A 27,454-nucleotide genomic window follows, 5' to 3' on the forward strand; every position below is an offset into this window, starting at 1 on the left:
TATTTTTCAGTTTTCATTTTGTCTGTGCTTCTGTTTGGATAATTTCTATTGTTTTAACTTTAAGCCCACTGAGCTTTTCTTCTTTAGTATCTCAGAGGGTGTTAATTTAAATATATAATATTGTATATTGTGCTACAATTTCTGTCGGCTTCTTTTTTATGTCGTGCATTTTTCTCCTCATAATATTGTTTTTGTTTAAATTCTTGAGCATATATCCTTCTCTATTATATCCCTGATTTCTGCCTTTTCTTTTCTTTGTTTTTTTTTAATACTGATTTTCCTCAAGATTATAGGATACAGCAGGTGTCCCCAACCCTTGGGCAGCGAACCAGTATCTGTATGTGGCCTGTTAGTAACTAGGCAGCAGGAGGCAAGTGGCAGGTGTGTGAGCATTACTGCCTGAGCTCTGCCTCCAGTCAGATCAGCTACAGCATTAGACTCTCATAGGAGTGCAGACCCTATTGTGAACTGTGCATGTGAGGAATCTAGGTTGCTGACTCCTTATGAGAACCTATGCCTGATGATCTGAGGTGGAACAGTTTCACCCCAAAACCACTACCACCACCACCCACCCCTCACTATTCATGGAAAAATTATCTTCCAGGAAACTGGTCTCTGGTGCCAAAAAGGCTGGGGATGTTGGATTACAATATTGTGTGCTGCCCTTTCGTGTATCTACTGAAGAACTTTCTTTGGTCAGGCAGTTAAATTATTTGTTGATTATCTGTTTTATTCCTTTTACTTAAGATCCTTCTTTTTCAGCTTTGGTAGAGCGGGTTTAGAATAACTTTAGGCTAAGGCTAGTTAAGTCTTAATATTAATGGATGACTGTTGATTGCCTCAATGCTCAACAGGATCTAGCTGTTCTGTGTGAGTTGGGAGATTTGGCTTACAGATCTCCAGCTTTTTAAAAAAATTTTGTTTTGCTTCACCAGATGAAATATTTCTGTTGAAAGTAATGATTAGTATTTAGCTGAAGGCTCAACAAACCCATGCAAGTTATTAGAGCCCTTTTTTTCTATAATTCCTTCCCAGCCTGATCTCTGGCCCACAGCTCACAACTGATTTAGCTTTCCCAAACTCCACCTAGTGTATCCTCAACTTGGCAGCATCTCCGTTTACTGCTTGAGTTCCTCTTAACCATGCTATGATCCTGATATTGGCTCTAGGTCGAAGCTGTGGCAATGTAGGATGTCTCATTTCTTACTCTTCTCTCAGCGACAACAGTTCTGCACTGCTGCTTCTCCAAATGTGTGAAAGCAAACATTTTTTTCTATGTTTGGTCAAGTATTCTATTTATTTCAGATAGGAGGGCAAGTTTCATACTAGTAACTCTTTCGTAAAAAGAAAAAGTTCTCAATTATATTTTACATCACTAATTTTCCATGATATAAACCACCATAAGTTAATGAGATACTAACTTATGAATGTAAACACAAAATAACCTTGATTTTATGAAGATTTGTTTTTTAAGTTCTAAGGAATTTCTTTCTTATTTTTCACTAATTCTATTCTTAAAATATATTTCTTAATTTTCTGTTTTGCATTTTGTGCACATTCACATATTAATACTGTTTTTCAGTTATTCAATTACTCGGCAATTGATAGATCTGTTTCCAGAGTTTCTCAGTACACATTCAAAATTCACAAAAATAAATTAAAATTTACTGGAATAAATAGTAACATTAATATTTATCAAGCCCTAATTATGTACCAGTCACTGAGCTAGATTTTTGCATAGTTTATTGCATTGAACCCCTATACTGTCTTTAAAGGTAATGACTATTACTGTACTGACATTACAAATGGGAAGACAGATAAAGTAGCTACTATTTTTATATGAATTTTATACATAAAAAAGTAAATGCTTAGAAAAATTGCATACTCACTAGGGTGTGAACTTAGGTTCAATTCAGAAAAGTACAAATAGATGTTACTTTCTCTTTAGAAAACATACTTTGCATTTATTAGGTATGATTTAGTTTTTCTTAAAAAGTAATTTTGAAACCTAAAACTAGAAGGCTTTTGGGAGAGTATGGAGAACACTTTGCTGTTAAAATTACTTTCAGTATCCATTAGACATTCAAAGTCTTAGAAACATCATGTAGTTTGTCTCAGTCTTTTATTTTTTTTTATTTTACAGTTATGGGTATCATTATTTACAAATATATTCCCCATTTCTAATTCTTTTATATATAAATATTTATTTATAATTAAGCTGACCGCCATTTGCATTTCTCCAAAGATCTCCTTACTGTGAAAATCTGTTCTGTTTTATTCTAGACATAGATTTATTTATATTCCAGCACCTCCTAATGCACTTTGCACATACTCTAACAGTATTCATTATACATTTTTTGAATAAATGAGTGAATGCAATAAGTAACAAAAGTCTGAAGTCTCATGTCTGCTCTCCAAGTTCCCTATGCCAATTACCCACTCTTTTTTATCGTCACAGAATTCACCATCTCTAAATCACATAGAGTATGAACACATTATTGTTCTTCCACAGACAGCCTAAATTCTAGCATTTTATTTATTATTTCCTCCCCTCACTTCTTTAGCTTTTCCCCTTCTCAATTGCAGATGTACACAACAGACACACACACACACACACACACTCACACTCACACTCATACTCTTTCACTCATGGAAAACTCCTTCCAGACAGGAACCACAACTTTCTCTCCTTCCAACATTTTATACTTTAGTCGTAATGAATGGAATCAGTGTGTTCATTAAAGACTTCCCACCCTCAAGGGAAGTTCTACATAGTATGACTTTTTGGTTGCTTAGCAGAGCCACATATATCATCAGATTAATTCTTATTTAAGGGTTTTTGCTGCTGCTATTGCTTCTGTGTGTGTGTGTGTGTGTGTGTGTGTGCATGCACATACTATCTGCACATGGCAATTTATTGTATACTCACTTTATTTTACAAAACAACCAGACAAAATCCTCATTTCTAGAACTACATTGTAATATGTGATATGAAATAACATTGTAATATGAAAAGGATCTCAAAAAGTTTAACCCAGGAAAAGCAATATAATAGAGAATATCTAAAATAATATTCCTATAATACATAGTAAAGTGACTGCAATGAATTAACATTAGAATAGTCCATAGGTTGTTATATTAATACCACATATATGCCTGGAGGGGAAAGGGAAGTATGATATTGGAAATGTGTAAAATGTGTTAACCACATAAGATTAAGGGCATGGATTTAAGTACTGGCACTGGGTTTAAGTGTTAGCACTGCAAATGTGAGCTGTAGGATCTTGGAGAAGTTATACATAAATTCTCTTATCTTCAATACCTGTTTTATGTCACTGTTTTGATGATTTATTAATTAAAAGCAATCTCTCCAAAATATTATTTTTTCCATCTATTCTTTCACAACCATTTCCATATTTATATATTACATCTTTTTTGCTTAATATCTCTGTATATACCTACCTACATGTTGGCCTTTGTATTTAAAAGGAAAAATATAAATGGAAGCTGTATTTCTTCTCATTCATATGAAAATGAATGCATACATACCAATATGAGAAATGTGTGTGTCTCTTCAGTGACACACATAGGAGGATTACTGTCCTTGAGTTAACCCTGTGATAACTCTAAATTGAAATGACTTAGAATGGAATGTAGTATAATATATAACTGCTGCCCAGTAAATTATGACTATAATGATTATTCATAACTCAAATAGTACAGGCAGGCCCTGCAAAATGATGCTTCAGTCAATGATGGACTGCATAAACAATGATGGTTCCATAAGATTATAATACTGTATTTTTACTGAGTGCTTAAAACTCAACAAAGGTTTTAACTGCCCTGTGAAATAAAGATTATACTTTCAGGTCTATCATTCAAGAGCCTAGAAGATTATATATCAAACTGTGCTTCCAGTCTTATATCGTAATACTTGCTTTTATTCAAATTCAACAATGGTCATGTGCCACATAAGATTGTGATTAACAACTGACTGCATATCTGACATGGTCATAGGATTGTGAGACCATACTTTTACTGTACCTTTACTATGTTTAGAAACACAAATACTAATCTTTGTGTTATGATTGCCTACAGTATTCAGTACAGTCACCTACTGTACAGATTTGTAGCCTAAAAACAGTAAGCTATACCATATTGCCTAAGTGTATAGTAGGCTATCTCATCTAGGTTTGTGTATGTATACTCTGTGATGTTTGCACAGTGACAGAAGTGCTTAACGATGTATTAATCAGAACATTTCCCCATTGTTAAGTGATGCATAACTGTATAATAATAACAACAACAATAAAACACATTGTATATTATTCAAAGTATTTTTTTTTTGAGATGGGGTTTTGCTCTCATTGCTCTGGCTGGAGTGCAGTGGCACAAACTTGGGTCACCGCAACCTCTGCCTCAGGGTTCAAGTGATTGCACTGCCTCAGCCTCCCAAGTAGTTGGGATTATAGGCATGTGCCACTACACCTGGCTAATTTTGTATTTTTAGCACAAATGGGGCTTCTTCGTGTCGGTTAGGCTGGTCTTGAACTCCTGACCTTAGGAGATCCACCCGCCTCTGCCTCCCAAAATGCTGGGATTACAGGCGTGAGCCACCACGCCTGGCCTATTCAAAGTATTATTTAGGAAGAAGATGAAGTTTTACTGCAGTGGCTAAATAAATTTGATAAAGGGGTGCCAAAGTTTCAGGAAGTATCCTGATTTCATTTATGCAAACTCTATTATAAGACCATGTCACAATTTTTGTTTTTAAATACTTAAGAAGGGAAATTATTTTGGTGCACAAGGCCTAGTGCAGTGAAAAGAGACTGCATTTCTAATAAGTTTCTAAGTGCTGACGATGCTGGTTCATGGACCACACTTTATGAACCACTGCTCTAAATTATTTGGTACATCTTTCTTTCTTGCTCATTCATTTATTGTAGTCCATCATGCAGGACTAAATCTATACCTAGAGGGAATAAATCCACATGAAATAATGAAAGACCATTTTAAGGTAAGAAATGCCTCCAAATTATTTGCATTAAGTTAGCTTTTTAAAATTTCGACCTTGACAACCTAATTCACTGACCTGAGCTCACTAACCCCAGTGATTCTGAATCTTAGGATAAATCTCCTACTGTATCTATTTCTGCTTTTAGTACTTTAGGACCACCAATTCTTTTTATCTGGAAAGACCAAATGGCATCAATTTTATGAACAGATGAAATGTTTCTGTGCTCTAAATAGTTCAGGTGTTGACAAAGTTTCAGTCACTAAGTACTTTGCCCATTGACATAAAAAGTTCTGAATAACCTCCCACCTCTACCCCTCCCAGTCTTAACCATGAAAAAAGGTCTTTGCATTTTGATGTATTCTTAATCTTTCAAGGGCCTTAAGAAGATTTAATAACACACTGGGAAAAATGACTTTGACTCCTAGCTTGAGTTCTATACTTAAATCCACCCCATGTTCTACCCTTCTGGTTATCCCTACTGGTCCCATACACAAAAATGATCCTACTTGAAATTCATGTTTACTACAGATTCATCAGTATCTCCCATGGACTTACAAAGTTTTTTAAAATAGATTTCTCCTTTATCTGTTCCCTTGATTTTTGGCCTTTGTGTTATTGCCTTAAAAACTCTGTGAATGGTTCTGGCTTTTATTTATTTCTAATGTTTATATCTTCTAATATCAATTGTCACTTCTTTGGCTAGCTGTCATTATTAGCATTATTGTTTTTTGTAGAGATGAGGGTTTCACTTTGTTGTTCGGACCAGTATCACACTCCAAGGTTTAAGCAATTCTGTTGCCTCAGCCTTCCAAAGTGCCAGGATTACAGGTGTGAGCCACTGTGCCTGGCCATGTTTGTGTGTGTGTGTGTGTGTGTGTGTGTGTGTGTGTATGTGGTTTTTCTTTTTTCTTTCTTCTTTTTTTTTTTCTGTAGAGATGAGGTCTCACCATGTTGCCCAGGCTGGTCTCAAACTCTGGGCTCAACTGATCTTCTTGCCTTGGCCTCCCAAAGTGCTAGGATTACAGACACTGGCCTAATTCTCACTCGTTTTTTGCAAATCTTCTAGCTTTATCTTCACTGCTAAGGGCCTAGAGTGAATTTTTCCTGCTAATTCTCTCAAACCACGTTTATATTTAATTGTCAGATTTCGTGATTGGCTTATATAACATATGATAAAAGTGCATATGGGCTTTCACATGATTCCTGAGGTTCCAGTTAGTGATTGCACCTGTTCTCATTTAGTTTTCATTGTTTTCTTAATAATTTTTCTATCTGGATTTATTTGAATTCTGTCATTTGAACTTTACTTAGCTTACTTATTTGTAGTTTTAACCATCCGAATATGTTCTCTTTTTTAAATTTATAATTGTATTTTTAAAAATTTGTAAATATATATTGTTTTCCTGTGTGTATAGGAGCTGGGCCTTCAGTTTTGCTAACAGGGACAGACAATTGTATGATCCACAACTGAAGATATTACATATTAGCTTATGATATTCAAACAATCTTTTCTACAACCACCATTGATTTAACAGTAAAAAGGATTATTGTGTTATTCTTTGAAGGTTTTTAATATGAAAAACTGCCGCTCCTAGTTTCTATCTTTTCTTCTGTGATCTAGTCCTTCCTCCTTTCCTTAACTCTCGGTGCCTTCAGAGAACCCTTTGCTGTCACAATTCCTAAATCCCTCTCCAAGGCTTGCTCCATTCTTACCTATACAAGGATGCATCCAAGCTGAATCTGCTTTTAGAATTCTTTTCTGAATGTCATTGATACTTCCATCAAAACTGACTGGTCCTTTACCTATTCTCTTGCTGCTATTAGTTTATCAGACAAATTAGCTTACTCTGTGTCTGATAATGTATCTTTTAATACTAATAGATGGACACTGTATCAATTGAACATGAAGGTGTCTTAGAGTGTGACTGGACAGCCAAGGACTGTCTAGAATCAGAAACTGGAGAGCCAATGGGCATTTGAGCAACTATTCCACTTGTTTATTCGCCTTTGGATAATACAGTTTCTTGTCTGTTGCATTAATCTCTTATGTAAACAACTGTTGCTCCTTGCATCTGTCCATTCCAGAGCTGGCAATCTCATTTTGCAGCAGAAAACTATATTATCAGTCTTTTTGTTATTTGTCAATGGGTTAAAGAAATTGACCCAGGCTGGTGTTGGTGGTCCAACAATTTCCAGGAAAGAGTGTTGTGTAGGACAATTACAACTATTAAGGCCAATCGCTGGAGGTGTAGGCAAGTTTGAGATCAATGTGTATTTTCAGTCCTGGTAAATAAACATTGTTATTTAGGTTCTATTTAAAAATATGGTTATATGAATCTTAACTTTGTAAAAATAAAACTTGCATAGTATTCCATGGTATATATGTGCCACATTTTCCTTGTCCAGTCTATCATCGTTGGGCATTTGGTTTGGTTGCAAGTCTTTGCTATTGTAAACAGTGCTGCAATGAACATTCATGTGCATGTGTCCTTATAATAGAATGATTTATAATTCTTTGGATATATACCCAGTAATGGGATTGCTGGGTCCAATGGAATTTCTATTTCTAGGTCCTTGAGAAATCGCCACACTGTCTTCCACAATGGTTGAACTAATTTACATTCCCACCAACAGTGTAAAAGTGTTCCTATTTCTCCACATCCTCTCCAGCATCTGTTGCCTCTGGATTTTTAAATGATCGCCATTCTAACTGGCGTGAGATGGTATCTCAATGTAGTTTTGAAACGATGAATTCATGTCCTTTGTAGGGACATGAATGAACCTGGAAACCATCATTCTCAGCAAACTGACACAAGAACAGAAAATCAAACACCGCATGTTCTCACTCAGGTGGGTGTTGAACAATGAGAACACATGGACACAGGGAGGGAGCATCACACACTGAGGTCTGTGGCGGGGAGTTGGGGAGGGATAACATGGGGAGAAATGCTAGATATAGGTGATGGGGAGGAAGGCAGCAAACCACATTGCCATGTATGTACCTATGCAACAATCCTGCATGATCTTCACATGTACCCCAAAACCTAAAATGCAATAAAAAATATTTTTAAAAAAAGGATCTAAAAGAAAATTAAAAAATTAAAAATATAAAACTTGTGTATCATAAAACAAAATATTCAGATGGTCATTTTTTTGGGTATGTTTTGGGTTTTTTGAGATGGAGTCTCTGTCTGTGGCCCAGGCTGGAGTTCAGTGGTGCAATTTCAGCTCACTGCAACCTGCACCTCCTGGATTCAAGCAATTCTCCCTGCCTTAGCCTCCTGAGTAGCTGAGATTACAGGCACCAACCACCACACCCACCTAATTTTTGTATTTTTTAGTGGAGATGGGGTTTTGCCATGTTGGCCAGACTGGTCTTAAACTCCTGACCTCTGATGATCTGCCCACCTTGGCCTCCCAGAGTGCTGGGATTACAGGTGTATGCCACCATGCCATACCCAGATAGTCATTTTAATAAGTGAAAATAAAATATCCCACCCCATCCCTGAAGTAACCATTTGTAAATGTTTTTTTAGTTCAGGTACTGGTTTTCTTTTAAAAAATGTCTTTAACTTACATACAGGAATCAGTCACTAAATGTGAAGCTTCACATATTATCAGAAAGTTAACACACACATGTCATCAATGTCCGGATCAAGGGTTTGCATATTACCAGCACCACAAAAGCCTCCCTCAGTCATCATTCCTTTTCCCAAATGTAACCACTACTTTGTCCTCTAATACCTGAGATTAGTTTTTTTCTGGTTTTATTTTACAAATGGAATTATACATAAGTTTTTTTCTGGTTCTTTTGCTCAACATTATGTCTTAGGGGTTCATCTGTGTTAATTTGCATTATTGTTAATTTCTGTATGCACATTGCTGTATGCAATTGAGAATACTAACTCCATTCTTAATGTGGCTGGACACTTGCCTTATTTCCAGTATTTGGTAATTTCAACAAATGCTGCTAGATATATTCTTGTACATATCCCTAGCTATAAATATATGCATATGCCTGTTGGATATACACCAAGAAGAGGTATTGCTGGGTCATGGAGTCACTTTATGATAAACTGTAGCAAGTCACTTTCCAGAGTGGTGTAAGAATTTTACACCCTGATAGTCAGCATATGAGAATGATAGGTTTTCTAGATCTTAGACAATAAGTGGAATTATTAGTATTTTTCACCTTAGCCTTTGGCTATATAATCATATTCCATTGTGGTTTTAGTTTGCATTTTCCTATGACTAATATGGTTGAACATCCTTTCATATGATTTTTTTTCATAAAGTGATAAAGTATTTTATAAATTTTCTTGTTTCTATTTTTATTACTGATACATATTCTTATTGATATATACTATATGCATGTGTGTATATAATATATATAATACAATGCATATTGTATACATTCTTTTTTTTTTTTATTTGATTATAGGTTTTGGGGTACATGAGCAGAGCATGCGAGACAGTTGCGTAGGTACACACATGGCAGTGTGCTTTGCTTTTCTTCTCCCCTTCACCCACATTTGGCATTTCTCCCCAGGCTATCCCTCCCCACCTCCCCCTCCCACTGGCCCTCCCCTTTTCCCCCCAATAGACCCCAGTGTTTAGTACTCCCCTTTCTGTGTCCATGTGTTCTCATTTTTCATCACCCACCTATGAGTGAGAATATGCGGTGTTTCATTTTCTGTTCTTGTGTCAGTTTGCTGAGGATGATGTTCTCCAGATTCATCCATGTCCCTACAAATGACACGAACTCATCATTTCTGATTGCTGCATAATATTCCATGGTGTATATGTGCCACATTTTTCCAATCCAGTCTATTATCAATGGGCATTTGGGTTGATTCCAGGTCTTTGCTATTGTAAACAGTACTGCAATGAACATTCGTGTACATGTGTCCTTATAGTAGAACGATTTATAGTCTTTTGGATATATACCCAGTAATGGGATTGCTGGGTCAAATGGAATTTCTATTTCTAAGGCCTTGAGGAATCGCCACACTGTCTTCCACAATGGTTGAACTAATTTACACTCCCACCAACAGTGTAAAAGTGTTCCTTTTTCTCCACATCCTCTCCAGCATCTGTTGTCTCCAGACTTTTTAATGATCGCCATTCTAACTGGCGTGAGATGGTATCTCAATGTGGTTTTGATTTGCATCTCTCTGATGACCAGTGACGATGAGCATTTTTTCATATGATTGTTGGCCTCATATATGTCTTCTTTCGTAAAGTATCTGTTCATATCCTTTGCCCACTTTTGAATGGGCTTGTTTGTTTTTTTCCTATAAATCTGTTTGAGTTCTTTGTAAATTCTGGATATCAGCCCTTTGTCAGATGGGTAGACTGCGAAAATTTTTTCCCATTCTGTTGGTTGCCGATCCACTCTAGTGACTGTTTCTTTTGCCGTGCAGAAGCTGTGGAGTTTCATTAGGTCCCATTTGTCTATTTTGGCTTTTGTTGCCAATTCTTTTGGTGTTTTGTTCATGAAGTCCTTGCCTACTCCTATGTCCTGGATGGTTTTGCCTAGATTTCCTTCTAGGGTTTTATGGTGCCAGGTCTTATGTTTAAGTCTTTAATCCATCTGGAGTTAATTTTAGTGTAAGGTGTCAGGAAGGGGTCCAGTTTCTGCTTTCTGCACATGGCTAGCCAGTTTCCCCAACACCATTTGTTAAACATGGAATCCTTGCCCCATTGCTTGATTTTGTCAGGTTTATCAAAGATTGTATAGTTGTATGTATGTTGTGTTGCCTCCGGTGCCTCTGTTTTGTTCCATTGGTCTATATCTCTGTTTTGGTACCAGTACCATGCTGTTTTGATTACTGTAGCCTTGTAGTATAGTTTGAAATCCGGTAGTGTGATGCCCCCCGCTGTGTTCTTTTTGCTTAGAATTGACTTGGCTATGCGGGCTCTCTTTTGGTTCCATATGAAGTTCATGGTGGTTTTTTCCAGTTCTGAGAAGAAAGTCAATGGTAGCTTGATGGGGATAGCGTTGATTCTGTAAATTACTTTGGGCAGTATAGCCATTTTCACGATATTAATTCTTCTTAACCATGAACATGGAATGTTTCTCCATCTGTTTGTGTCCTCTCTGATTTCGTTGAGCAGTGGTTTGTAGTTCTCCTTGAAGAGGTCCCTTACGTTCCTTGTGAGTTGTATTCCAAGGTATTTTATTCTTTTTGTAGCAATTGCGAATGGCAGTTCGCTCTTGATTTGGCTTTCTTTAAGTCTGTTATTGGTGTAGATGAATGCTTGTGATTTTTGCACATTGATTTTATATCCTGAGACTTTGCGGAAGTTGCTTATCAGTTTCAGGAGTTTTTGGGCAGAGGCAATGGGGTCTTCTAGGTATACTATCATGCCGTCTGCAAATAGAGACAATTTGGCTTCCACCTTTCCTATCTGAATACTCTTTATTTCTTTTTCTTGCCTGATTGCTCTGGCTAGAACTTCCAGTACTATATTGAATAGGAGTGGTGAGAGAGGGCATCCTTGTCTAGTGCCAGATTTCAAAGGGAATGCTTCCAGTTTTTGCCCATTCAGTATGATATTGGCTGTTGGTTTGTCATAAATAGCTTTTATTACTTTGAGATACGTTCCATCGATACCGAGTTTATTGAGGGTTTTTAGCATAAAGGGCTGTTGAATTTTGTCAAATGCCTTCTCTGCGTCAATTGAGACAATCATGTGGTTTTTGTTTTTGGTTCTGTTTATGTGGTGAATTACGTTGATAGACTTGCGTATGTTGAACCAGCCTTGCATCCCCGGGATGAATCCTACTTGATCATGATGAATAAGTTTTTTGATTTGCTGTTGCAATCGGCTTGCCAATATTTTATTGAAGATTTTTGCATCTATGTTCATCATGGATATTGGACTGAAGTTTTCTTTTCTTGTTGGGTCTCTGCCGGGTTTTGGTATCAGGATGATGTTGGTCTCATAAAATGATTTGGGAAGGATTCCCTCTTTTTGGATTGTTTGAAATAGTTTTAGAAGGAATGGTACCAGCTCCTCCTTGTGTGTCTGGTAGAATTCGGCTGTGAACCCGTCTGGACCTGGGCTTTTTTTGTGAGGTAGGCTCTTAATTGCTGCCTCGACTTCAGACCTTGTTATTGGTCTATTCATAGTTTCAGCTTCCTCCTGGTTTAGGCTTGGGAGGACACAGGAGTCCAGGAATTTATCCATTTCTTCCAGGTTTACTAGTTTATGCGCATAGAGTTGTTTGTAATATTCTCTGATGATGGTTTGAATTTCTGTGGAATCTGTGGTTATTTCCCCTTTATCATTTTTTATTGCATCTATTTGGTTGTTCTCTCTCTTTTGTTTAATCAATCTGGCTAGTGGTCTGTCTATTTTGTTGATCTTTTCAAAAAACCAGCTCTTGGATTTATTGATTTTTTGAAGGGTTTTCGTGTCTCAATCTCCTTCAGCTCAGCTCTGATCTTAGTAATTTCTTGTCTTCTGCTGGGTTTTGAGTTTTTTTGATCTTGCTCCTCTAGCTCTTTCAATTTTGACGGTAGGGTGTCAATTTTGGATCTCTCCATTCTCCTCATATGGGCACTTATTGCTATATACTTTCCTCTAGAGACTGCTTTAAATGTGTCCCAGAGGTTCTGGCACGTTGTGTCTTCGTTCTCATTGGTTTCGAAGAACTTCTTTATTTCTGCCTTCATTTCGTTGTTTACCCAGTCAACGTTCAAGAGCCAGTTGTTCAGTTTCCATGAAGCTGTGCGGTTCTGGGTCGGTTTCTGAATTCTGAGTTCTAACTTGATTGCACTATGGTCTGAGAGGCTGTTTGTTATGATTTCAGTTGTTTTGCATTTGTTGAGCAGTGCTTTACTTCCAATTATGTGGTCAATTTTAGAGTAGGTGTGATGTGGTGCTGAGAAGAATGTGTATTCTGTGGATTTGGGGTGGAGAGTTCTGTAAATGTCCACCAGGTTTGCTTGCTCCAGGTCTGAGTTCAAGCCCTGGATATCCTTGTTGATTTTCTGTCTGGTTGATCTGTCTAGTATTGACAGTGGAGTGTTAAAGTCTCCCACTATTATTGTGTGGGAGTCTAAGTCCTTCTGTAAGTCATTAAGAACCTGCCTTATGTATCTGGGTGCTCCTGTGTTGCGTCCATATATGTTTAGGATCGTTAGCTCTTCTTGTTGTATCGATCCTTTTACCAGTATGTAATGGCCTTCTTTGTCTCTTTTGATCTTTGTTGCTTTAAAGTCTATTTTATCAGAGATGAGAATTGCAACTCCTGCTTTTTTTTGCTTTCCATTAGCTTGGTAAATCTTCCTACATCCCTTTATTTTGAGCCTTTGTGTATCCTTGCATGTGAGATGGGTTTCCTGGATACAGCACACTGATGGGTTTTGGATTTTTATCCAATTAGCCAGTCTGTGTCTTTTGATTGGTGCATTTAGTCCATTTACATTTAGGGTTAATATTGTTATGTGTGAATTTGATACTGCCATTTTGATGCTAAGTGGCTGTTTTGCCTGTTAGTTTTTGTAGATTCTTCATTATGTTGAAGCTCTTTAGCATTCAGTGTGATTTTGGAATGGCTGGTACTGATTGATCCTTTCTATGTGTAGTGCCTCTTTTAGGAGCCCTTTTAAAGCAGGCCTGGTGGTGACAAAATCTCTGAGTACTTGCTTGTTCACAAAGGATTTTATTTTTCCTTCACTTCTGAAGCTCAGTTTGGCTGGATATGAAATTCTGGGTTGAAAGTTCTTTTCTTTAAGAATGTTGAATATTGGCCCCCACTCTCTTCTGGCTTGTAGTGTTTCTGCCGAGAGATCTGCTGTGAGTCTGATGGGCTTCCCTTTGTGGGTGACCCAACCTTTCTCTCTGGCTGCCCTTAGTATTCTCTCCTTTATGTCAACCCTGTTGAATCTGACGATTATGTGCCTTGGGGTTGTTCTTCTTGCGGAATATCTTTGTGGTGTTCTCTGTATTTCCTGCAATTGAGTGTTGGCTTGTCTTGCTAGGTGGGGGAAATTTTCCTGTATGATGTCCTGAAGAGTATTTTCCAGCTTGGATTCATTCTCTTCGTCCCCTTCTGGTACACCTATCAAACGTAGGTTAGGTCTTTTCACATAGTCCCACATTTCTTGGAGACTTTGTTCATTCCTTTTTGCGCTTTTTTCTCTGATCTTGGTTTCTCGTTTTATTTCATTGAGTTGGTCTTCGACTTCAGATATTCTTTCTTCTGCTTGGTCAATTCGGGTATTGAAACTTGTGTTTGCTTCGCGAAGTTCTCGTATTGTGTTTTTCAGCTCCTTTAATTCATTCATATTCCTCTCTAAGGTATCCATTCTTGTTATCATTTCCTCGAATCTTTTTTCAAATCTTTTTTCAAGGTTCTTAGTTTCTTTGCATTGCTTTAATACATGATCTTTTAGCTCACAAAAGTTTCTCATTATCCATCTTCTGAAGTCTAATTCCGTCATTTCATCACAGTCATTCTCCGTCCAGCTTTGCTCCCTTGCTGGTGAGGAGTTTTGGTCCTTTCTAGGAGGCGAGGTGTTCTGGTTTTGGGTGTTTTCCTCCTTTTTGCGCTGGTTTCTTCCCATCTTTGTGGATTTGTCCACTGGTCGTCTGCGTAGTTGCTGACTTTTCATTTGGGTCTCTGAGTGGACACCCAGAATGTTGATGATGAAGTATTTCTGTTGCTTGGTTTTCCTTCTACCAGTCTAGCCCCTTCGCTGTACGACTGCTGAGGTCCGCTCCAGACCCTGCTTGTCTGGGGTGCACCTCTAGTAGCTGTGGCACAGCGAGGGATGCTACCAGCTTCTTTTTCTGCTCTCTTTGTCCCAGGATGATGCCTGCCTAATGTCAGTCTTTTGGATATAGAGGGGTCAGGGAGCTGCTTGAGGAGACAGTTTGTACTTTATAGGGGTTTAATTGCTGAGCTGTGCACTCTGTTGTTCATTCAGGGCTGTTAGGCTGCTATGTTTGATTCTGCTGCAACAGAGCTCATTAAAAACCCCCCTTTTTTTTTTCTCAAATGCTCTGTGTTGAGGGGTTTGGGCTTTATTTTTGGATGTCCGATCAGGTGTCCTGCCCAGCTAGAAGGCAGACTAGCCACTGTTTGGCTGCCGAGGCTCCGCCCTGCTGTTGTGTGATTCGCGCTGTTCCTGCCGGCTCTGCTGTGGTCTCCGCCACGCCCTGCGGCGGAGTCTCTTTGTTGTAGCGTGTTGCCTCAGCAACGGCAGGCTGCGTCAGCAGTGGGCGTGTATCTCAGTAGGGACGGGTTGCCTCGGCAACGGCTGGCTGCGTCAGCAGTGGGCGTGTATCTCAGTTGGGGCGGGTTGCCTCGGTGGTGGACGCCCCTCCCCCACAGAGCGTCTCGGACCGTCTGCTCGGGATAGTTTGAAATCGCGGTTTTGTTCGTCCCACTGGGTATCCCAATCCCTGCAATCCCCTGGGCTGGCCTATTGTCCAAGTCTCGTTCAGTCTCAAGTCCAGCCCTCTCAAGTCTCAGGTTGCCGGTTCAACAGGGCACCCGGACAAGCGCGCCCTGTGGGGATTGCTGTGTAGGGCCGGCCGCCGCCGCCCTGGCTGCCGGCTTCGCCAGGCAGACCTACTGCCTGGCGTCCCGTGTCTTTTTTATACTTGGGAGTTTCCCCGTTCTGTGGGCAACAAAGATCAGTCTGGAAATGCCGCTCTGACTCACCGTTTGCGGATTCAATGAGAAGAGCTCCAATCCTGGGTTTTTCTCACAGCGCCATCTTGAGTCCTCCCCTGTATACATTCTATATGTAAATCTTGTGTCAGATATATGAATGGCAAATATAATTTCCAAATTTGTAGATTGCTTTTTTACTGTCTTAACGGTATCTTTATGAACAGAAGTCATGTTTACCGATCTTTAACATGATAAATTTGGAGGTTTAATTAAGTCCCAGTTTATTGATCTTTGACTTCATGGTAGGTTATTTTGGTGTCTTACTTAAGAAATTTTGACTACCTGAGATTATGAAGATACTTTCCTGTGTTATCTTCTAGATGAATTTCTGTTTTAGCTTTCACATTCAGATCTGTGATTATTTTTTTGTGTGTAAATTTTAAGGAAGGAGACCTAATTATTTACTTCCATGTGGATACTCCTACACCCAAAACCACATTTTAAAACATAATTATCTTACACTACATTGCACTATCACTTTTGCCGGCAGTAAGGTGATTATATCAATGTTAATCTGATTATCAAATCTATTATGTTCTATTGCTCTATTAACCTACCCTAACACCAGTACTACAATGTCTTAATTATAGTAAGTATGGCCATGTGGTAGCATAATTAATCCATCTTTGTCTTCAAGAATGCCTTGTCTAGTCTTTGCTTTGAAGTTCCATAGTATTTTGGAGTCAATGGCCAATTTCCACAAAAAATCTGCAGGGATATTGGGACATTGCATTAATATTGTAGATAATTTTAAAGGAATACTTCAATTTTACAGTACTGTATCTTGCAGTCCATGAATATGGAATAGTTTTCATTTACTCATCCCTCTTCAATGGCTGATAATATTTAATGCATTTACTGTTTATAAGAGTAATAATATTTGAATATTAATACTGGCTTTGTGTACTTAACCCAAAGGATATTGTAGCTATTGATTTCAGATATACAGTTTAGCTCCAGTATGGTGGAGTTGAAAGTGACGGTAAAGAGATGAAGGGAAAAGGTTGCTCTATTTTTTTTTTTTTTGAGATGGAGTTTCGCTCTTGTTACCCAGGCTGGAGTGCAATGGCGCCATCTCGGCTCACCGCAACCTGTGCCCCCTGGGTTCAGGCAATTCTCCTGCCTCAGCCTCCTGAGTAGCTGGGATTACAGGCATGTGCCACCATGCCCAGCTAATTTTTTGTATTTTTAGTAGAGACGGGGTTTCACCATGTTGACCAGATGGTCTCCATCTCTTGACCTCGTGATCCACCCGCCTTGGCCTCCCAGGTTGCTCTATTTTTTTAAAATATCATAACAGATAGTTGGCTAATTTTCTATACTGCTCTAATTTTGGTAATGTTCTTAACGTGACATTTTGAGGTGGCTATTTTGGTATTTGCCTTATGTTAGTGTGGATTTATTTCCCTTCTAAATCTTTGCTCTAGTATGAAAGATACTTCTGTTTAATGTCTAATCACAGAGATTCATGCTGGAATAGAATTTGAAATTTCATTTCTAGATGAACAAGGAAGCAGAAGTAAATACTCATGCTTCTAGATGAATTAGGCATATGGTTGTTGGAAACATTTTTCTCCGTCTTCCAGAGAAAAATGGTTTGTTTGATGAATCTAGTTTCTAAGTGAGAGATTGTCAAGAAAAGAAAATGATTTTAGCATATCAGTTTGCTGAATTCAATTTTCAAGTGAGAATTTTTACATTAAGAAAACTAAGGTCTACTTATCTATCATCTATCATGAGAAAAATAAGATCTATCTGTAAGATCTATCTATGTATCTTTTTTGTGTTGAAGATATTTGCAATATATTTCTATACCACTTTTTTTTGATTCATTGCAGGAACAGGTGTTTCACAGCTGACACATCTTAGATAAAAGACATGGGATCTAGAATATATATGAAATTATATCTCTAAGATAATATTTATTGTTTTACTATAGAATCAAAAAAGTTATGAGAAAAGAGAACATTCATTGACAAATAATTCTTTATTCTCTACATTTAACAATTTTGAGAAATCTCAGTGCATAAGAGGCCAGCTGCATTTAGATCTGAATAAATTATTTACTAAAATTTTATATTAATATTAGTAAATATCCTGACTTTTAGCTTTACTTTTTTTTTTAAATTTTTTATTGGATTATAGGTTTTGGGGTACATGAGCAGAGCATGCAAGACAGTTGCGTAGGTACACACATGGCAGTGTGCTTTGCTTTTCTTCTCCCCTTCACCCACATTTGGCATTTCTCCCCAGGCTATCCCTCCCCACCTCCCCCTCCCACTGGCCCTCCCCTTTTCCCCCCAGTAGACCCCACTGTTTAGTACTCCCCTTTCTGTGTCCATGTGTTCTCATTTTTCATCACCCACCTATGAGTGAGAATATGCGGTGTTTCATTTTCTGTTCTTGTGTCAGTTTGCTGAGGATGATGTTTTCCAGATTCATCCATGTCCCTACAAGCGACACAAACTCATCATTTCTGATTGCTGCATAATATTCCATGGTGTATATGTGCCACATTTTTCCAATCCAGTCTATCATCAATGGGCATTTGGGTTGATTCCAGGTCTTTGCTATTGTAAACAGTGCTGCAATGAACATTCGTGTACATGTGTCCTTATAGTAGAACGATTTATAGTCTTTTGGATATATACCCAGTAATGGGATTGCTGGGTCAAATGGAATTTCTATTTCTAAGGCCTTGAGGAATCGTCACACTGTCTTCCACAATGGTTGAACTAATTTACACTCCCACCAACAGTGTAAAAGTGTTCCTTTTTCTTCACATCCTCTCCAGCATCTGTTGTCTCCAGACTTTTTAATGATCGCCATTCTAACTGGCGTGAGATGGCATCTCAATGTGGTTTTGATTTGCATCTCTCTGATGACCAGTGACGATGAGCATTTTTTCATATGATTGTTGGCCTCATATATGTCTTCTTTCGTAAAGTATCTGTTCATATCCTTTGCCCACTTTTGAATGGGCTTGTTTGTTTTTTTCCTATAAATCTGTTTGAGTTCTTTGTAAATTCTGGATATCAGCCCTTTGTCAGATGGGTAGACTGCGAAAATTTTTTCCCATTCTGTTGGTTGCCGATCCACTCTAGTGACTGTTTCTTTTGCCGTGCAGAAGCTGTGGAGTTTCATTAGGTCCCATTTGTCTATTTTGGCTTTTGTTGCCAATGCTTTTGGTGTTTTGTTCATGAAGTCCTTGCCTACTCCTATGTCCTGGATGGTTTTGCCTAGATTTCCTTCTAGGGTTTTTATTGTTGCCAGGTCTTATGTTTAAATCTTTAATCCATCTGGAGTTAATTTTAGTGTAAGGTGTCAGGAAGGGGTCCAGTTTCTGCTTTCTGCACATGGCTAGCCAGTTTCCCCAACACCATTTGTTAAACATGGAATCCTTGCCCCATTGCTTGATTTTGTCAGGTTTATCAAAGATTGTATAGTTGTATGTATGTTGTGTTGCCTCCGGTGCCTCTGTTTTGTTCCATTGGTCTATATCTCTGTTTTGGTACCAGTACCATGCTGTTTTGATTACTGTAGCCTTGTAGTATAGTTTGAAATCCGGTAGTGTGATGCCCCCCGCTGTGTTCTTTTTGCTTAGAATTGACTTGGCTATGCGGGCTCTCTTTTGGTTCCATATGAAGTTCATGGTGGTTTTTTCCAGTTCTGAGAAGAAAGTCAATGGTAGCTTGATGGGGATAGCGTTGATTCTGTAAATTACTTTGGGCAGTATAGCCATTTTCACGATATTAATTCTTCTTAACCATGAACATGGAATGTTTTTCCATCTGTTTGTGTCCTCTCTGATTTCGTTGAGCAGTGGTTTGTAGTTCTCCTTGAAGAGGTCCCTTACGTTCCTTGTGAGTTGTATTCCAAGGTATTTTATTCTTTTTGTAGCAATTGCAAATGGCAGTTCGCTCTTGATTTGGCTTTCTTTAAGTCTGTTATTGGTGTAGATGAATGCTTGTGATTTTTGCACATTGATTTTATATCCTGAGACTTTGCGGAAGTTGCTTATCAGTTTCAGGAGTTTTTGGGCAGAGGCAATGGGGTCTTCTAGGTATACTATCATGCCGTCTGCAAATAGAGACAATTTGGCTTCCACCTTTCCTATTTGAATACTCTTTATTTCTTTTTCTTGCCTGATTGCTCTGGCTAGAACTTCCAGTACTATATTGAATAGGAGTGGTGAGAGAGGGCATCCTTGTCTAGTGCCAGATTTCAAAAGGAATGCTTCCAGTTTTTGCCCATTCAGTATGATATTGGCTGTTGGTTTGTCATAAATAGCTTTTATTACTTTGAGATACGTTCCATCGATACCGAGTTTATTGAGGGTTTTTAGCATAAAGGGCTGTTGAATTTTGTCAAATGCCTTCTCTGCGTCAATTGAGACAATCATGTGGTTTTTGTTTTTGGTTCTGTTTATGTGGTGAATTACGTTGATAGACTTGCGTATGTTGAACCAGCCTTGCATCCCCGGGATGAATCCTACTTGATCATGATGAATAAGTTTTTTGATTTGCTGTTGCAATCGGCTTGCCAATATTTTATTGAAGATTTTTGCATCTATGTTCATCATGGATATTGGACTGAAGTTTTCTTTTCTCATTGGGTCTCTGCCGGGTTTTGGTATCAGGATGATGTTGGTCTCATAAAATGATTTGGGAAGGATTCCCTCTTTTTGGATTGTTTGAAATAGTTTTAGAAGGAATGGTACCAGCTCCTCTTTGTGTGTCTGGTAGAATTCGGCTGTGAACCCGTCTGGACCTGGGCTTTTTTTGTGTGGTAGGCTCTTAATTGCTGCCTCGACTTCAGACCTTGTTATTGGTCTATTCATAGTTTCAGCTTCCTCCTGGTTTAGGCTTGGGAGGACACAGGAGTCCAGGAATTTATCCATTTCTTCCAGGTTTACTAGTTTATGCGCATAGAGTTGTTTGTAATATTCTCTGATGATGGTTTGAATTTCTGTGGAATCTGTGGTGATTTCCCCTTTATCATTTTTAATTGCATCTACTTGGTTGTTCTCTCTTTTCTTTTTAATCAATCTGGCTAGTGGTCTGTCTATTTTGTTGATCTTTTCAAAAAACCAGCTCTTGGATTTATTGATTTTTTGAAGGGTTTTTCATGTCTCAATCTCCTTCAGCTCAGCTCTGATCTTAGTAATTTCTTGTCTTCTGCTGGGTTTTGAGTTTTTTTGATCTTGCTCCTCTAGCTCTTTCAATTTTGACGGTAGGGTGTCAATTTTGGATCTCTCCATTCTCCTCATATGGGCACTTATTGCTATATACTTTCCTCTAGAGACTGCTTTAAATGTGTCCCAGAGGTTCTGGCACGTTGTGTCTTCGTTCTCATTGGTTTCGAAGAACTTCTTTATTTCTGCCTTCATTTCGTTGTTTACCCAGTCAACGTTCAAGAGCCAGTTGTTCAGTTTCCATGAAGCTGTGCGGTTCTGGGTCGGTTTCTGAATTCTGAGTTCTAACTTGATTGCACTATGGTCTGAGAGGCTGTTTGTTATGATTTCAGTTGTTTTGCATTTGTTGAGCAGTGCTTTACTTCCAATTATGTGGTCAATTTTAGAGTAGGTGTGATGTGGTGCTGAGAAGAATGTGTATTCTGTGGATTTGGGTTGGAGAGTTCTGTAAATGTCTATCAGGTTTGCTTGCTCCAGGTCTGAGTTCAAGCCCTGGATATCCTTGTTGATTTTCTGTCTGGTTGATCTGTCTAGTATTGACAGTGGAGTGTTAAAGTCTCCCACTATTATTGTGTGGGAGTCTAAGTCCTTTTGTAAGTCATTAAGAACTTGCTTTATGTATCTGGGTGCTCCTGCATTGGGTCCATATATGTTTAGGATCGTTACCTCTTCTTGTTGTATGGATCCTTTTACCATTATGTAATGGCCTTCTTTGTCTCTTTTGATCTTTGTTGCTTTAAAGTCTATTTTATCAGAGATGAGAATTGCAACTCCTGCTTCTTTTTGCTTTTCATTAGCTTGGTAAATCTTCCTCCATCCCTTTATTTTGAGCCTTTGTGTATCCTTGCATGTGAGATGGGTTTCCTGGATACAGCACACTGATGGGTTTTGGATTTTTATCCAATTTACCAGTCTGTGTCTTGATTGGTGCATTTAGTCCATTTATATTTAGGGTTAATATTGTTATGTGTGAATTTGATACTGCCATTTTGATGCTAAGTGGCTGTTTTGCCTGTTAGTTTTTGTAGATTCTTCATTATGTTGAAGCTCTTTAGCATTCAGTGTGATTTTGGAATGGCTGGTACTGGTTGATCCTTTCTATATGTAGTGCCTCTTTTAGGAGCTCTTTTAAAGCAGGCCTGATGGTGACAAAATCTCTGAGTACTTGCTTGTTCTCAAAGGATTTTATTTTTCCTTCACTTCTGAAGCTCAGTTTGGCTGGATATGAAATTCTGGGTTGAAAGTTCTTTTCTTTAAGAATGTTGAATATTGGCCCCCACTCTCTTCTGGCTTGTAGTGTTTCTGCCGAGAGATCTGCTGTGAGTCTGATGGGCCTCCCTTTGTGGGTGACCCGACCTTTCTCTCTGGCTGCCCTTAGTATTCTCTCCTTTATGTCAACCCTGTTGAATCTGACGATTATGTGCCTTGGGGTTGCTCTTCTTGCGGAAGAGCAACATCTTTGTGGTGTTCTCTGTATTTCCTGCAATTGAGTGTTGGCCTGTCTTGCTAGGTGGGGGAAATTTTCCTGTATGATGTCCTGAAGAGTGTTTTCCAGCTTGGATTCATTCTCTTCGTCTCCTTCTGGTACACCTATCAAACGTAGGTTAGGTCTTTTCACATAGTCCCACATTTCTTGGAAACTTTGTTCATTCCTTTTTGTGCTTTTTTCTCTGATCTTGGTTTCTCGTTTTATTTCATTGAGTTGGTCTTCGACTTCAGATATCCTTTCTTCTGCTTGGTCAATTCGGGTATTGAAACTTGTGTTTGCTTCGCGAAGTTCTTGTATTGTGTTTTTCAGCTCCTTTAATTCATTCATATTCCTCTCTAAGTTATCCATTCTTGTTATCATTTCCTCGAATCTTTTTTCAAGGTTCTTAGTTTCTTTGCATTGATTTAATACATGATCTTTTAGCTCACAAAAGTTTCTCATTATCCATCTTCTGAAGTCTAATTCCGTCATTTCGTCACAGTCATTCTCCGTCCAGCTTTGCTCCCTTGCTGGTGAGGAGTTTTGGTCCTTTCTAGGAGGCGAGGTGTTCTGGTTTTGGGTGTTTTCCTCCTTTTTGCGCTGGTTTCTTCCCATCTTTGTGGATTTGTCCGCTGGTCATTTGCGTAGTTGCTGACTTTTCGATTGGGTCTCTGAGTGGACACCCGGAATGTTGATGATGAAGAATTTCTGTTGCTTGGTTTTCCTTCTACCAGTCTAGCCCCTTTGCTGTACGACTGCTGAGGTCCGCTCCAGACCCTGCTTGTCTGGGGTGCACCTCTAGTAGCTGTGGCACAGCGAGGGATGCTACCAGCTTCTTTTTCTGCTATCTTTGTCCCAGGATGATGCCTGCCTATTGTCAGTCTTTTGGATATAGAGGGGTCAGGGAGCTGCTTGAGGAGACAGTTTGTACTTTATACGGGCTTAATTGCTGAGCTGTGCACTGTGTTGTTCATTCAGGGCTGTTAGGCTGCTATGTTTGATTCTGCTGCAACAGAGCTCATTAAAAACCCCCTTTTTTTTTTTTCTCAAATGCTCTGTGTTGAGGGGTTTGGGCTTTATTTTTGGATGTTCGATGAGGTGTCCTGCCCAGCTAGAAGGCAGATTAGCCACTGTTTGGCTGCCGAGGCTCCGCCCTGCTGTTGTGTGATTCGCCCTGTTCCTGCAGGCTCTGCTGTGGTCTCCGCCACACCCTGCGGCGGAGTATCTTCCTTGTAGCGTGTTGCCTCAGCAACGGCAGGCTGCGTCAGCCGTGGGCGTTTATCTCAGTAGGGACGGGTTGCCTCGGCAATGGCTGGCTGCGTCAGCAGTGGGCGTGTATCTCAGTTGGGGCGGGTTGCCTCGGCAATGGCTGGCTGCGTCAGCAGTGGGCGTGTATCTCAGTTTGGGCGAGTTGCCTCGGTAGTGGTGGATGCCCCTTCCCCACAGAGCGTCTCGGACCGTCTGCTCGGGGTAGTTTGAAATCGCGGTTTTGTTCGTCCCACTGGGTATCCCAAACGATCTGTCCCTGCAATCCCCTGGGCTGGGCTACTGTCCAAGTCTCGTTCAGTCTCAAGTCCCGCCCTCTCAAGTCTCAGGTTGCCGGTTCAACAGGGCACCAGGACACGTGCGCCCTGTGGGGATTGCTGGGTAGGGCCGGCCGCCGCCGCCCTGGCTGCCGGCTTCGCCAGGCAGACCTACTGCCTGGCGTCCCGTGTCTTTTTATACTTGGGAGTTTCCCCGTTCTGTGGGCAACAAAGATCAGTCTGTAAATGCAGCTCTAACTCACCGTTTGCGGATTCAACGTGAGCTCCAATCCTGGGTTGTTCTCACAGCGCCATCTTGAGTCCTCTCCCGACTTTTAGCTTTATATACAGTGTTCTGATGAAGCAAAAATCTGTTTTCACAAATCTTATAAATATCCAAATTATTTCATGATGGTGAAAATATGTTTAATAAATACATTCCCAAGAATAATTTAGATATAATAATAACAACAGCTATGATGCCTCTTTTGTTACATTACCCATGTTCACAACTGGTATTCGCTTTGTTCTATATTGCTTATTACTAATCTTTTATGAGGTAGATAATGAGAATATTTCTATTTTGCAAATGAGGAAGCAGAAGTACTGAGACAGTAATTGAGTAGGCCAGGCTCATACAGATAGTAAAGGACTTAATGATAGAGTCAAATACAAATTTATCTCACTCAATAGTTGTACTGACTAATGCTACTCCACAAGATCTGGCACAAAACACTAATTCTAGCTTTTCTGAAATGAATTTCTTAATGGCAGCTTATTTATACATATAACACACATAACTATTTACCATTTGATGGGGGTGTAATAATTTTTGTGTTAATATGTATTTTCTTTTCCCTTGCATACTTGCTTAAGAGTAAAAGTTCTCAAACATATGGAAATATGTATGTTTCACATTTTAAGAGACTGATAGGCTCTTTTTTGCCCTGGCTGGAGTGCAATGGCGCAATCTTGGCTCACTTCAACCTCCCCCTCTGGGGTTCAAGCAATTCTCCTGCCTCAGCGTCCAGAGTAACTGGGATTACAGGTGCCAACTACTACATCTCGCTTATTTTTTGTACTTTTAGTAGAGATAGGATTTCACTACGTTGGCCAGGCAGGTCTTGAATTCCTGAACTCCCGTGATCCACCCACCTTGGTCTCCCAAAGTGCTGGGATTACAGGCATGAGCCACCATGCTAGGCCCTACTGTTTTCAAAGTGGATGTACTCTTTTGCATTCCCACCCCAAACAATGCATCAAAAGTTACAGTTCTTCTGTGTTCTTGACACTTTAAAAAAATTTAGCCAATCTAGTCAGCGTGTTATAGTATTCCATTGCATTTTTATTTTGAATTTCATTAATGACTGACAATGTTGTTCATATTCTAATTTGCTCATATCCTTGCATATATCTTTTTTGCTTTGTTGGCTCTTGACCATATTTTTAAATTGGGTTGTTTGTCTTATTGATTTTTAAGTACTTTTTAGGGTACAAATCCTTTATCATTTGTTTTGCAAATATTCTCTCCCATTGTCCCATTCTCCCATTCTCCTGTGGCTTCTCTTCTTTTTTTGAAGAATGTCTTTTGAAGACCAACAGTTTGTAATTCTGATGAAGTCCAATTTAGCATTTTATGTTTTATAATTAGTGTTTAATATGTCTAAACTAAGAAAGATTTGCCTAACCAAGGTCATAAAGATTTTATACCATGTTTTCTTTTGAAAATTGTGTATTTATATCTATAATATTTTAGTTTATAATCCATTTCAAGGTAATATTTATCTATCCTGTGAAGTAAGGACCAAGCTTTATTTATTTATTTATTTATTGCTCATGGAAATACAGTAGTGTCATTAATATTGGTCCAGGAGGCTATTTGTTTTTCCCAGTTGAGTTACCTTGACACTTTCGTAGAAAATCAATGGACCATATTGCTGTGTACCTGTATCTCTACTCTTTTTTGCTCTATTGATCATGATGTCTATTGTTACTCTAATTTATTGAGTACTCTAGCTTTATTATAATGCAGGTCCTCCAACTCTATTCTTTGTTTTTAAAATGGTTTAAACTAGGCCTTATATACATTTCCATATCGAGTTTAGAATCAACTTATCAAGCTCTCCAAAAAAATGCTCCAGGAATTTTGACTGATTTAACATGAATCTAGAGGTCAATTTGAAGAGAACTGACATCTTAATAATATTTAGTCTTCTGGTCCATGAACATGGTTTAATTTTCCATTTATGTAGATGTTCTATGATTTCCCTCAGCAATATTATGCAGTTTCTCTGTGTATAGCCCCTGTATGTATTTTGTTAAATTTATTTTAAGCATTCTACTTTTGGAGGGTTTAATATGTAGTATTTCAAAAATATATTTTAAAATATATTTGTATATTTGCTTTTGCTAGTACATAGAAATTCAATCAGGTTTTGCATATTGACCTTGTATTGTAAGACCTTGCTAAACTCACTTATAACTTCTCTTAGTTTTTTTGTAAATTCCTTACAAATTTCTGCATAGATAAATGTATTTTCCATATAATTAAGTAAAGGTGAATCTTCGTCTCCTGAACCATTACACATTTGACCAGATGCTTTTGCTTTGGTAGCTAACTTTTGTGAAATGTTAGTTTTTTTTTTTGGAGCAGCTGCTTGCTCTACTTCTGTCCTTCAAAGAGAGCACTAAATAATTTAGTTGTAGCTTACTCAGCTGAGCATTTTTAGGCCACCCCCACTTTTTCTAAAATGTCACACATCAGCCCACAACCAACTGGTTTTGTTATAGAATGTGATTGTTAAATAGACCAGGAAAAATTCTACTTTTGCAGCAATATTTGTGCAGATATATATCTGCACAAGAATTCATGTGCAAATCACTTATGATGACTTTCTAATGTGTCAGCGTGGGTAGGCTAAACTGCACCTCCCAAAATTTCATATCTTGTATGTTTCCAGTTAGCCTGGGCTACATGAGAGATTTTTATGAAAGAGGTAGAATTGTATATATATAATTCCAAAGTCCTAATCTCATTATGAATCCTGTGGAGACTCACAGTGATAGGCTATTTTTAGACAGCTTCTATTAAATGATATTTATTAGCACTGTGACTACTTGATAAACACCTATTTCAAACTGAACTTTCACTGATACATGCAGATTTTCAGCAATTTTTATAACATATATATTTATATTTACATGTATATGTTGAACTAAGTTTTATAGAAGTATATTCTGCTGTAATTTTATAAGTTCACATTTATAAGATATTTTAAGTGATAAGCCTTACCCAGTTAAAGTAAAAAATAGGACCCTACTGTTCTGATTTGAGAAATTTTATTCATTTGATAATAGTAATAGTTACATTTATTGATTGGTTTTCAGGTACCAAACTCTGTCTCTCTCCTTCCTTCCTTCCTTCCTTCCTTCCTTCCTTCCTTCCTTCCTTCCTTCCTTCCTTCCTCTTTCCTTTCTTTGATTTCCTTTTCTTTTCCCTTTCTTTCTTTCTTTCTTTCTTTCTTTCTTTCTTTCTTTCTTTCTTTCTTTCTTTCTCTCT

This window comes from Callithrix jacchus, chromosome 15 (genome assembly GCF_049354715.1).
Source record: "Callithrix jacchus isolate 240 chromosome 15, calJac240_pri, whole genome shotgun sequence".
NCBI lineage: Eukaryota > Metazoa > Chordata > Mammalia > Primates > Cebidae > Callithrix > Callithrix jacchus.